General features: G+C 48.9%; 1 pseudogene; it reads right to left on the minus strand.

Moving 5' to 3' along the window:
* Nucleotides 1-5,275: 5,275 nt before the first annotated feature.
* LOC101006613 lies at nt 5,276-7,082 on the minus strand (annotated as a pseudogene).
* Nucleotides 7,083-9,255: the final 2,173 nt, after the last annotated feature.

Consider the following 9,255-nt stretch of genomic DNA (forward strand, 5'->3'; position numbering starts at 1 on the left):
TAAGAATGAGTATTTATTGATTCCTTGGGCAGCAAAAACTATGGCTGGCACCCTTCCCACTTGGAAACCAATTGGCTTGTTTTACATCTATTTCATCTGTGGTGAGGTCAGGAGTCCAAGACTTGGGCTAAGGGCCAGAATATGAGGGAATCTGCCCTTGTCCCTTTTTCTTTGCCCCCTTTCCTAGTTCATCTCCCTCCCCACCCTCCAGCCTTCCGGCATGTGCCTTGAAGCAGAGCGCTGGCACTCAATAACCCTAGCCCAGGCTGGTGACAAAGCAGGATCCTAGCTACACAATTTCCACTTGGCCTCAGCATTTCCCCAGGTTGCCAGCATCCAAGCACCAGCTTATATAAAACCCCCAGAGTGCCTGGAATGCGTTAACCAAAGTGTGGTACTTAAATTCCCGGTCTACAGGGAGTAATTTTAGATGGTATACCAATATTTTCAGATTTATATATTTTAATATGTATTGGAAATGTTCTGTTTTTAAATATTTATTTAAGATGGTAGAAAGACACACGTGTTTGGGCCAAGAATGTTACTGTCCCTTGTTACTTTTTTTTTTTTTTTGAGACAGAATTTGACTTACCGCAACCCCCGCCTCAAGTGATTCTCCTGCCTCCGCCTCCCGCGTAGCTGGAATTACAGGCATGCGCCACCACACCTGGCTAATTTTGTAGTTTTAGTAGAGATGGGGTTTCTCCATGTTGGTCAGGCTGGTCTTGAACTCCCGACCTCAGGGGATCTGCCCGCCTTGGCCTCCCAATGTGCTGGGATTGCAGAAGACTGTGCCCGGCCTGTCCCTTTTTTTTTTTTTTTGAGTCTCGTTCTGTTGCCCAGGCTGGAGTGCAGTGGTGCAATCTTGGCTCACTACAAGGTCCGCCTCCTGGGTTCACACCATTCTCCTGCCTCAGCCTCCCAAGTAGCTGGGACTACAGGCGCCTGCCACCACACCCGGCTAATTTTTTGTATTTTTAGTAGAGACAGGGTTTCACTGTGTTAGCCAGGATGATCTCGATCTCCTGACCTCGTGATCTGCCCGCCTCAGCCTCCCAAAGTGCTAGGATTACAGGCGTGAGCCACCGCGCCCGGCCCCCTTGTTATTTTTTTTATTGCTGTGTAAATTAGAGATAGTAAAGTACACACACTTTAAGTATACAACTTTTTTTTTTTTTTCTTTTTTGAGATTGAGCTTTGCTCTTGTCACCCAGACTGGAGTGCAATGGCACGATCTTGGCTCACTGCAACCTCTACCTCCCTGGTTCTAGCAATTCTGCCTCCGCCTCCTGAGTAGCTGGGATTAGAGGCATGCACCACCACACCCAGCTAATTTTTTTTGTATTTTTATTTATTTTATTCTATTTTTAGTTATTCTTTTTAGATTGAGTCTCACTCTGTTACCCAGGCTGGAGTGCAGTGGCACGATCTCAGATCACTGCAACCTCTGCCTCCAAGGTTCAGGCGATTCTCCTGTCTCAGCCTCCTGAGTAGCTGGGATTACAGGCGACCACCACAATGCCCGGCTAATTTTTGTACTTTTAGTAAAGATCGAGTTTCGTCATGTTGGCCAGACTGATTTCGAACTCCTCACCTCAGGTGATCTGCCTGTATCAGCCTCCTAAAGTGCTGGGATTATAGGCAGGAGCCACCCAAACCAGCCTAAGTATACAGCTTGATGAACTTTTAGGTATGTGTATTTAGTATCATATTACATATATGCATACCATGTAACCAGCACCCAAGTCAAAATATCAAATATTTCTAGTACTTCGCAAGTTTTTTTTTGAGATGGAGTCTCGCTCTGTCACTCAGGCAGGAGTGCAGTGGTGCCATCTCAGCTCACTGCAAGCTCCACCTCCCGAGATCACGCCATTCTCCTACCTTAGCCTCCCAAGTAGCTGGGACTACAGGCGCCCGCCACCACGACCGGTTAATTTTTTATTTTTCTTTTTTTTTTTTTTGTATTTTAGTAGAGATGGGGTTTCACCATGTTATAGCCAGGATGGTCTTGATCTCCTGACCTCGTGATCCGCCCACCTCGGCCTCCCAAAGTGCTGGGATTATAGGCATGAGCCACCGTGCCTAGTGCATTTAGCAAGTTTACTCAGTCAGTATTCCCCTCCAAATGTGATCACTGTTCTGAGCTCTATCACCATTATCACCATAGATCAGTTTTGCCTGTTTTTGTAGTATTTCCATTGTATAAATATACCACAATTTATCCATTCTACATTTATTTATTTATTTTAAAGATGAAGTCTTGCTATGTTGCCCTGACTGGTCTTGAACTCTTGAACTCCTGGTTTTTGTTTTTGTTTTTTTTTTGAGACAAAGTTTTGCTCTTGTTGTCCAGGCTAGAGTGCAATGGCATGATCTTGGCTCACTGCAACCTCTGCCTCCCGGGTTCAAGCGATTCTCCTGCCTCAGCCTCCCAAGTAGCTGGGATTACAGGCATGAGCCACCACACTTGGCTAATTTTGTATTTTCAGTAGAGACGGGGTCTCTCCATGTTGGTCAGGCTGGTCTTGAACTCCCGACCTCAGGTGATCTGCCCGCCTCAGCCTCCCAAAGTGCTGGGATTATAGGCATGAGCCACTGTGCCCGGACTTGTTTTTTTCTTGAGACAGAGTCTTGCTCTGTCACCCAGGCTGTAGTACAGTGGTGTGATCTCGGCTCACTGTAACCTCCACCTCCCAGGCTCAAGCCATTCTCATGCCTCAGCCTCCCAAGTAGCTGGGACTACAGACCTGCACCACCATGCCTGGCCAGTGTTTTGTATTTTTAGTAGAGACTGGATTTCATCATGTTACCCAGGCTGGTCTTGAACTCCTGAGCTCAGGCAATCCGCCTGCCTCCACCTCCCAAACTGCTAGGATTACAGGCGTGAGCCACCGCACCCGACCATAAGTTCAAATTAATTAAAATTAAATAAAATGGAAAATTCAGTTCCTCAGTCACATTTGCCATATATCAAGTGCTCCATGGCTGTATGTGTCTAGTGGCTACCTTACTGGATAGTAGAGATATAGAACATTTTCTAGGCCGGGTGCAGTGGTTCATGCCTGTAATCCCAGCACTTTGAGAGACTGAGGCGAGTGGATCACCAGAGGTCAGGAGTTCGAGATCAGCCTGGCCAACAGGGTGAAACCCTATCTGTACTAAAAATACAAAAATTAGCCTGGCGTGGTGGCAAGCACCTGTAATCCCAGCTACTCGGCAGGCTGAGGCAAGAGAATCACTTGAACCCGGGAGGCGGAGGTTGCAGTGAGTTGAGATCCCACCACTGTACTCTAGCCTGGGCGACACAGCAAGACTCTGTCTCAAAAAAAAAAAAAAAAGAATAGAGTGTGGTGATTTGGGGTACATGGTGTGAGGGGATGGCAGGATATGAAGGAAAGGGTAACTGAGTAGAGCTCTTGGAGGTAAAACTCACAAAAATGTAGGGCCCCCTCTGACCTACTCCACCTGCAATTTTTATTTTTAATTTTTTAATTTTTAATTTTTAGAAGAAATATGGACTTTAATGAAGAGTTTTCCCTTTGGTACAAGTGAGACCCATGGAAACATCCGAACAACAATAAAAGGAGGCCTTTATCCACAAGGGCTAAAGAGAAAGCCCGGCTTGCTGTTGTGTGGCCATTCCAGGCCTAGGCAGGGCTGGACCTGTAGAAGGTACTCAGGAACTGCAGGTTTTGCATTTCCCCTTTGTGAAACGAACATGCATTCCCACAAACTTCTGCCTCCCAGCCTCGTTGTAAGAGGCCCAAGTTTTTCTAGTCCTAGCTGGAAATCAATTTCATCTGCCTCAGGTCTCTGATATAAATAATAATGCTGCTGATCCCTGTTACCTCACAGGCCTGGGCAACGAAAATGCTGAGAGCTGTAAAAGGTCTTGGAAAATTCAAAAAGGTGATGTATAAATGTAATAATTGATTATCATTTTGTGCTGAAGAATAAGCCATGGAAAACAAAATTAGGAAAGTAAGTCCATATCCCTAAAATGTATGCATATAGAATTTTAAAAGAATGCAGTTCTTACAGATGGTATTCAGGCATGGTCTACTGCTTTAGAGTCTCAATGCCCTTTTTCCCGCCTCCACAAAACCCACCTGGGAGAGTTTACTGCACAGGAAGCCCAAATTCAGTCACCCCACCCCTCCTTTCTCAGAAAGGGAGGCAGGGCAGAGGCTCCAGGAGGAAGGGCTACATTTTGGCTGTAGAGTACAATAGGCATGCATCATGGGAGGGTGGGGTTTATGAAATGTGTATACAGACTCCTTGGATTGAGGGGCCCCGGCCAGGAGGCACTGAGCAAGGGAGGGATCCATCTTCCCCCTGGCTGGGAGCGGGGCTCTGGGGCAATCTCTAAGGGTTGCATATCCCCAGGGAGAGGGGATAGCTGCCACTCCTGCCTCTGTTCTCCCAACCCAAACCAGAGAGGGTGCAGAGCAAGGAGAAAACAGGGTCCCAGAAGCCAAGAAGGTGTCAGCATCCCTGTCATTGAACTCAGGGACCCATGAACTCTTTTTTTTTTGAGACGGAATCTTGCTCTGTCGCCCAGGCGGGAGTGCAATGGTACAATATTGGCTCACTGCACCCTCCACCTCTCGGGTTTAAGGGATTCTCCTGCCTCAGCCTCCTTAGTAACTAGGATTATAGGTGCACACCACCACACCCAGCTAATTTTGTATTTTTAGTAGAGGCGGGGTTTCACCATGTTGGCCAGACTGGTCTTGAACTCCTGACCTGAAGTGATCCACCCGCCTTGGCCTCCCAAAGTGCTGAGATTACAGCGTGAGCCACCACATCTGGCATGAACTGTTTGCATAAAATGTCTTCAGACCTAGGAGATGGTCAAAGGCACAAAGTTTAAACATGGGGTGGGGGTTGTGGAGGGGGTACAACACAGAGCTCAGGGGTGTGATTTGTTCCCCCTTGCCCAGAAGGGTGACTGCTCCACTGGGCCTATCACCACAGGACATTTTCCATGACAAGCACTCACCTTCTTGGGGAAGGGGCATCAGATTGGCACAGGAAAGGCCTAGGTAAGGGGCCACTCTGTTCATTAATACTTCGGTGATTAATGTTTGGGGAGAAGCAGGATTCTCCCCCAGGCTTCTGACTCAAACTGTCTCACTTAGCTGGATACTAAACCCGGTGTCCACACTACTCTCAGCTCTGACACAAGGCCAAACCCACAAAACACTCCCAAATGGGGTCCCCAGAGTTAGGGAATAGGGTGGAATCTTCTGGAAGAGAGTGCTGGGGCAGATCACAGTTTTGGCTCCACAGGTTGCTATAGATACAGTTCACTGCCTGCAGAGATGATGGGCCAGTGATTGTCCATGTGGTAGCTGATGAGGTGACTGACACTCTCTCTTTTTATTTATTTTTATTTTTTTGAGACAGAGTCTCTCTCTGTTGCCCAGGCTGGAGTGCAATGGCACTATCTCGGTTCACTGCAAGCTCCGCCTCCTGGGTTTACGCCATTCTCCTGCCTCAGCCTCCTGAGTAGCTGGGACTACAGGTGCCTGCCACCATGCCCAGCTAATTTTTTTGTATTTTTAGTAGAGACGGGGTTCCACGTTGTTAGCCAGGATGGTCTCGATCTCCTGACCTCGTGATCCGCCCGCCTTGGCCTCCCAAAGTGCTGGGGCTGACACTCTCAAAGCAGTGACCCTTTGTCCAAACCAGTCCTTCAGGGTCCACCAGTAGCAGATGCTTGGGCTGCCCACTCTGCAAGCCAGTAAGCACATACTGGCCTTGGTCGTGCTCTCCTGCACCAGGAAGTCCCCGTGGAGCTGTGGCAATGCCTCAGCCTCTTGCTGGCTCAGCTTCCCATGGAACCAGGGCTCCCCTTGGAGCTGCTCAGCCACAGACACCGCTGGGGAGGGGGAGGCACCCAAAGAGCATCGTTAAAGGGCTTCATGTCAAAGAGGTCCCAGGGTGCGCTGCCACTGATGGCAGGATGGGGGGCCCAGTACCACCTTCTTCTTGCTGGACCTTGTCTGGGTTCTGGATGTTGACACAGGAGGGATCACTAGAGATCTCTCTGCCTGCTGGACAGGGTGGTGGAGGTAGCATCTGTTTGTGGACTTCTGGATCTCCCCCAGCAGGCTGTCCCACAGGCAGTGTAGCTCCCAAGTGGCTGGGGGACCAGACACTGGGTGGAGTGGGTCAAGCAGCCTCTGAAGCAGCTCCTTCCCGAAGCCTCATGTCTACCAACTCCCCAGGAGGAGGTTCCTTCCCTGGGACGTCATTGTAGTGCTAATGGTCAGGTGGCTCTTCCTCCTCCTCCTCCTCATCCCAAGCTGATCCATCAAAGCCAGCCATCCTGTCATGGGGGTGACCAGTTGGGGTGGGTTCCTGAGGTATTGTTTGAAGCACAACTCAAAGGCCTGGTCAATGGTGCTGATGACATCCTGGGAAGGCCTTTGGGACACTCCAGAATGTGGCAGGCTCTCTGATTCACAGGGTCTTTGGCAACGTAGGCAACATCCTCAGTTGTTTCCTGTTGGCAGTCTGTGGCCATGAAGTTGAGGCTACTGGTGGAAACCGTGAGAGTGATTGGCATTCCAGCAAATTTCAGGTTACTCCTTCCCAGGATAGAGCTGAGCAGGCAGCTACAGGGCTTTCTCCTCCTTGTCACCCTCTTAGTACCGGGCACAGCATCACACACCAGACTGATGGCCTGCCTCCCTGAGTGACCTGAGTTGGGTATTGAAGTCGAGGGCACGCATTGATTGCGGGACCTCCATATAGCCCATGGAAGTGAGCCTGGGCCATTAGCATCCTCTGCTACAACAGCTGTGGATTGGAGCTAGCAAAATGAGGACGGGAAGGAAGTGGTCTCAGTGGATGCAGAGCAGGGCCAAGAGGAAGAGAAAAGCAGGGCCTCATGGAGTCTCCGCATCGCACTGCGGGCCGATTTGGTTCCAGATTACACCACTGCCTGCTTAGGTCACCACTCCAACTTTCTCCTCTGGCCCTGCCTCCCTATAGAAACTTTATTATAGGCCGGGCGCGGTGGCTCAAGCCTGTAATCCCAGCACTTTGGGAGGCCGAGATGGGCGGATCACGAGGTCAGGAGATCGAGACCATGCTGGCTAACACGGTGAAACCCCGTCTCTACTAAAAAATACAAAAAATTAGCCGGGCGAGGTGGCGGGCGCCTGTGGTCCCAGCTACTCGGGAGGCTGAGGCGGGAGAATGGCGTGAACCCGGGAGGCGGAGCTTGCAGTGAGCTGAGATCCGGCCACTGCACTCCAGCCTGGGCGACAGAGCGAGACTCCGTCTCAAAAAAAAAAAGAAACTTTATTATACTCACTTCCGGCCTCAATAACCCCTGACCCTCACCCCCTGGGGTTTTTAACTTTCAGAGTTGCTCACATTAAGCCTACAGCAATTTGTCAATTACACTTCAGGTTTTCCTACAGTGGCACTGGTTCCTGTGGAGGTTGCTGCTTGTGAATTTCTGCTCCCATAAACTGTGATTCTCAGGCTGGGCATCGTGGCTCATGCCTGTAATCCCGACACTTTGGGAGGCTGAGGCAGGAGTATTGCTTGAGCCCAGGAATTTGAGACCAGCCTGGACAACACAGGGAGACCTCATCTCTACCAAAAATTGAAAAATTAGCTGGGTGTGGTGGCTCGTGTTTGTAGTCCCAACTATTAGAGAGGCTGAGACAGAAGAATTGCTTGAGCCCGGGTATTTGAGGCTGCAGTGAGCTATCATTGTGCCACTATACTCCAGACAGAGCAAGAGCCTGTCTAAGAAAAAAATTGTGATTTTATCTGACTGGCTCACCAATTTAGGGCACAACAATTTGCTGTGTGACCCCACTTCTCTGATGGACCTAACAAGAGTTGATTTTTCAGTTTTTTCAGCTTTTTACTTGTTTGAATGTAGAGGTGATTTCCAAGCTCTTTACGTGTTAGACTGGAAACTTTCCTTCTTGGTTTTTTTTTGTTTTTTTTTTTTAAAGAGGAAGTCTTGCTATGTTGCCCAGGCTGATCTTGAACCCCTGGGCTCATAATCCCAACTCCAAAGTGTTGGGATTACAGGCGTGAGCCACCTTGCCCGGTCGAAATCCTCTATTTCATTTTGAGTGAATTTGGCTGTTTGTGTCTTTCACTCTGTTTAAAAAATTATATAGGGGCTGGGTGTGGTAGCGCATGCCTATAATCCTAGCAATTTGGGAGGCCGAGGCAGCAGGATTGCTTGAGCCTGGGAGTTTGAGACCAGTCTGGGCAACATAGCAAGACCCAGTCTCTACAGAAAATACAAAAATTAGCTGAGGATAGTGCCCTCATGCCTGTGATCCCAGCTACTCAGGAGGCTGAGGCAGGAGGATCACTGGAACCCAGGAAGTTGAGGCTGCAATGAGCCATGATTGCTCCACTGCACTCCAGCGTGGATGACAGAGTAAGACCCTGTCTCAAAAGAAAAGAAAAAAGAAAAAAAAAATTCCCACACAGCACAGATGATGGGAATTTTTTTTATCCTGATGTATAGGAATTTTATTTTACTTTTTAATTTAATTAATTATTATTATTATTATTATTATTATTATTTTGAGACAGAGTTTCTCTCTTTTTGCCAAGGCTGGAGTGTAGTGGCGTGATCTCAGCTTACTGCAACCTCCGTCTCCCAGGCTCAAGCGATTCTCCTGCCTCAGCCTCCCAAGTAGCTGGGATTACAGAGGCGCACCACTATGGCCGGCTAATTTTTGTATTTTTAGTAGAAACAGGGTCTCACCATGTTGGCCAGGCTGGTCTCAAATGCCTGGCCTCAAGCGATCCGCCTGCCTCAGCCTCCCAAAGTGCTGGGATTCCAGGAGTGAGCCACCGCGCCTGGCCAACAGAAATTTTACAATTTCATTTAAGTTGTCAAATGTATGGGTATTTATGTTTGTAGTACTCCTCTGTTATTCTTTTTTTTTTTTTTTTTTTTTTTTTTTTTTTTTGTCGGTGCTTGCTCTGTCACCCAGGCTGGAGTGCAGTGGCCGGATCTCTGCTCACTGCAAGCTCCACCTCCCGGGTTTACGCCATTCTCCTGGCTCAGCCTCCCGAGTAGCTGGGACTACAGGCGCTCGCCACCTCGCCCGGCTAGTTTTTTGTACTTTTTAGTAGAGACGGGGTTTCACCGTGTTAGCCAGGATGGTCTCGATCTCCTGACCTTGTGATCCGCCCGTCTCGGCCTCCCAAAGTGCTAGGATTACAGGCTTGAGCCACCGCGCCCGGCCTCCTCTG

This window comes from Papio anubis, chromosome 17 (genome assembly GCF_008728515.1).
Source record: "Papio anubis isolate 15944 chromosome 17, Panubis1.0, whole genome shotgun sequence".
NCBI lineage: Eukaryota > Metazoa > Chordata > Mammalia > Primates > Cercopithecidae > Papio > Papio anubis.